A 5006-nucleotide genomic window follows, 5' to 3' on the forward strand; every position below is an offset into this window, starting at 1 on the left:
TGCTGGTAGGGGAGGGGAGGGAAATATATCCTTGGTGGTGGGGTCCGTTTGGAGGTGGCGGAAATGACGGCGGATGATGCGCTGTACATGGTGATTGGTGGGGTGGTAGGTGAGGACCAGTGGGGTTCTGTCCTGGTGGCGGTTGGAGGGGCGGGGTTTAAGGGCGGAGGATCGGGAAGTGGAAGAGATGTGGTGGAGGGCATAGTCTACCACGTCGGGGGGGAAATTGCGGTCCTTGAAGAAGGAGGCCATCTGGGTTGTGCGTTTTTGGAACTGGTCCTCCTTGGAGCAGATGCGGCACCTTCCCCTGCAACCGCCGGAGGTGCAAGACTTGCGCCCACACCTCCCCCCTCACCTCCCTCCAAGGCCCCAAAGGAAACTTCCATATCCGCCACAGATTCACCTGCACCTCCACACATATCATCTATTGCATCCTCTGCACCCGATGTGGCCTCCTCTATATTGGGGAGACAGGCCGCCTACTTCCTTAGTGAACCAGGTGGTTTTCCTGACAATCGACTTATGGTCATTATTAGACTCTTATTTCGATATTTATTGAATTCCAATTCCACCATCTGCCCAGGTAGGATTTGAACCCAACTCCCTAGACTGTTATTTGGGTCTCTGGATTAACAGTCCAGCAATAATACTACTTGGCCATTGCCTTCATTTGCTCAAAATAAAATCTCATTGATTCAAACATATTTTAATATACTGCTTACAGCTCAAGACTTCATGGAGTCGAAAGTGAGGACTGCAGATGCTGGAGATCAGAGTCAAGAGTTTGGCGCTGGAAAAGCACAGCAGGTCAGGCAGCATCCGAGGAGCAGGAGAGTCGATGTTTCAGGTATAAGCCCTTCATCATTCCAACTCAAGACTTCTCCCAAGCAAAAGTAAAGCACCATGCACTGCTTAAAAGTTTTCTTCTCAATACATCTCTTCTGTACTTGAACTTCACGAGTGACTGAAGAAGCAGTCAGACTGCTCAGAATTACTGCAGACCAGCTCGGTGGCTCAGTGGTTAGCACTGCTGCCTCACAGCACCAGGTCCCAGGTTTGATTCTGGCCTCGGGTGACTGTCTGTGTGGAGTTTGCACATTCTCCCCGTGTCAGCATGGGTTTCCTCCCGGTACTCCAGTTTCCTCCCACAGATCAAAGATGTGCAGGACAGATGAATTGGCCATGCTAAATTGCCTGTAGTATTAGGTGCTTTAGTCAGAGGGAAATGGGACTGGGTGGGTTACTCTTCAGAGGGTCAGTGTGGACTTGTTGGGCCTGATGGGCCTGTCTCCACACTCCAGGGAATCTAATCTAAAATAAATTACTGCATAAACTGCCTTTTTACCAGAAACATTGAGTCTATTCTTCAAGTTAAGAGGCAATTTTATTTAAATTTTTCTTTTATCCTTTTAAATGATGTGGATGTTGCTGGCAAGGTTAGCATTTGTTGTGCATTCTTAACTGCCAAGGAACTGAGAGGCTTGCTCAGTCAGTTAAGAGTTAACTCTATTGCTGTCGATCTGGAGTCACACGTAGGCCAGACCAGGTAAGGACAGCAGATTTCCTCTGCCAAGGGACATTAGTGAACCAGATGAGTTCTTACAACAACTGTTGATAGTTGCCATGGTCCCCATCACTGAGACGAGCTATCGTCCAGATTTATCAGCTGAATGCAAATTCCAGCAGCTGCTGTGAGGTTTGAACTCACATTCCCAGCACAAGCCTCTGGATTTTTATTGGAGTGATACTAGCACTATACCAAGTGATTTCCTGTTTCATTCACTAAGTTTGAGATCATTCTTGGTTCAAAGGAACAAGAGGTTTTTAAATCAATTTTATCAGTTGCTTCAGTGAGTGCAGTGGATTTCCAGGTAATTATAGCATCGCGTAAGCAAAGGTGCAAGTCATTTTCCAAAGCTTCCTGGCGCAGTTCAACGATTTGTATGATGCAGATGTGATAGTACAATGGAACAGGAAATTTGAGGGGAAATTGTGGACTAACATCGAGGTTATGAGTGGTGAAAACCAGCATTGTTTGCAAAGCTGAAAGATGAAAAGGAGAGATTATTGGTCCAATATTCATAAAATCTATGATACACCTATAGAGATTCCATGGATGGCAATCTCAAAATTTGGAGAAATTGTTTTTAAAATAGTTGAATACAAGTGAAAATAATGTTACCTTTCCCAGTTCTCTCCTCTGCTTCCTCTCCCCTCCCTTTTACCATTGTTCCTTTTCTGAAATACATGATATAACCAATTGCAACCATTTTAAGATTTGTCCATTTTCATGCACCTGTCTCTACTTCTATCCTGCTTTGGAGATAGGGACAAGTATGTTTTCAGAAAAGCCATTCAGCCCTTTCAACCTGATCTGCTGTTCAATGGACCCACATTTGTTCTATCTGATTCCTAATAAAGATCCATCATCGAATCACTACAGACTGGAAGTAGGCCATTCAGCACATTGAGTCCACACCTACCCTCCGCAGAGCATCCCACCCAGTTACCTCATGTTTCCAATGGCTAATCCACCTAACCAACACATCCATGGACACTTTAGGCAATATAACACAGGCAATTCATTTAACCTTTGGATTGTGGGAGGAAACTGGAGCACCTGGAGAAAACCCACGCAGACACAGGGAGAATGTGCAAATTCCACACAGACAGTCGCCCGAGGCTGGAATTGAACCCAGGCCCCTGGCGCTGTGAGGCAGCAGTGCTAACCACTGAGCCACAGTGCCATCCAATCAATCTTTGCTGTGAAATTTCCAGCTGACCAAAAAGAATTATTTTTTCAAATTTATATACAGCTAGCTGAGACTTTACTTGGAAACTTTTCATGCTAGATTCTGCAGATTCTGTTAAATTCTGTAGAATTCAATATTGTAACTTAAAGAGGTCTCAGAACTGAAAGAGCTGGTCCTTTGACGGGATATTTGCAATGGGTCTTGGAATGACAACGATCATCTCAATATTTAAGAGTAACTGCAATTGCTTAGTAACTCGGAATGGCCAGCTTCCATGACGTTATCAGCCCTCCCTGATTAAATACAGACAGTTTTAGTTAAACAGACAATACAAATAAAGTTTTGACAATTGATTACAATCTTTGGTATGCTGTTGTCTTGAAATCATTCCATTTCATTCACAATAACAAAGCAAACACATTCCCAGTGTGTAGAGTGAAATCAGTAACCCTGCCATTCAGAGCCAGCACTTTAACACTAAGCACCAGCAAACACAAACTAAAAGATTAGGAGATATTTGCCAACTTCAATACCAAGAAGGAGGCTTCTAACCAACTAAACTCTCTTCAAACTCGGCTGCTCAATAAGCACAGTGGAAGACAAATTTACTGTGCTGGTTTTGCCAGTAACAGCCCCATCTCATGAAAGAATAAGGGAAAAGCAACAATGTTCCTTGTCCAATCTACATTATCTCTAGCCTGAAAGAATCCTGCTATTAATTAAATCAGAAATGTATCAGAATGTGCATTGTACATTTTCGTTCTTTCAAATTGTGTAAACGTTAATTAAAATGATACAAAACAGCATCTGTAGAGAGAAAACTGAGTTAATGTTTTGAGTCCAGTGACCCTTCTTCAGAGCTCTGCTTTAGTTTCTTACTTTCAGCATCCACAGTTCTTTTTGTTTAAGTTTACTAAAACGGCATGTCCGCACTTGGTCACCTTTGTGTTAAGTCTGAATAAAATGGTTTATTGCCACGAATCATTGCAATGCATACTACTGCTTAAGATTTCATTAAGTAGGAAGTGTACTGTGCATTTTTGATAGCTATAACAGCATAAGGTTTTAAAATGTAAATAATTCTTGTGCTCAACCATAGCAAAACAATGTTGGTAGAGATGAACAAATGATAATGCAGAAGTTGGAATGTAGGCTGATTTTCTCCAACTGAGCCTCAAGTACTGTTTGCAAGCACTGTTGACAACCCCTTACTTGATGATCAAGAGTAAATCCTTGTTGGAGTTAATTGGCCAGGTTGGATTTGCCTTGATTTATTTTGTATACAGGGCTTTCTGCGCAATTTTCCATATTGTTGGTTAAATGCCAGTCTTGTAACTGGTTTGGAACAGCTTGGTTTGGTTGATTGATGCGGGTGTCTCTGAGATGTTCCCTAAAGTCCTTGTTGGAGTTAATTGGCCAGGTTGGATTTGCATGGATTTATTTTGTATACAGGGCTTTCTGCGCAATTTTCCATATTGTTGGTTAAATGCCAGTCTTGTAACTGGTTTGGAACAGCTTGGTTTGGTTGATTGATGCGGGTGTCTCTGAGATGTTCCCTAAAGCGCTCTGCTAGGAGGCGCCCAGTCTCCCCAATGTAGAGGAGACCGCATCGGGAGCAACGGATACAATAGATGATATTAGTGGATGTGCAGGTAAAACTTTGATGGATGTGGAAGGCTCCTTTAGGGCCTTGGATGGAGGTGAGGGAGGAGGTGTGGGCACAGGTTTTACAGTTCCTGCGGTGGCAAGGTGTGGGCACAGGTTTTACAGTTCCTGCGGTGGCAGGGGAAAGTGCCAGGATGGGAGGGTGGGTCGTAGGGGGGCGTGGACCTGACCAGGTAGTCACGGAGGGAACGGTCTTTGCGGAAGGCGGAGAGGGGTGGGCCAATCCACCCTAACCTGCACATCCCTGGATACCATGGGACAATTTAGCATGGCCAATCCACCCTAACCTGCACATCGCTGGATACCATGGGACAATTTAGCATGGCCAATCCACCCTAACCTGCACATCGCTGGATACCATGGGACAATTTAGCATGGCCAATCCACCCTAACCTGCACATCGCTGGATACCATGGGACAATTTAGCATGGCCAATCCACCCTAACCTGCACATCGCTGGATACCATGGGACAATTTAGCATGGCCAATCCACCCTAACCTGCACATCCCTGGGCACTATGGGACAATTTAGCATGGTCAATCCACCCTAACCTGCACATCTTTGGACTGTGGGAGGAAACCAGAGTA

Source organism: Chiloscyllium plagiosum, chromosome 2 (genome assembly GCF_004010195.1).
Source record: "Chiloscyllium plagiosum isolate BGI_BamShark_2017 chromosome 2, ASM401019v2, whole genome shotgun sequence".
NCBI lineage: Eukaryota > Metazoa > Chordata > Chondrichthyes > Orectolobiformes > Hemiscylliidae > Chiloscyllium > Chiloscyllium plagiosum.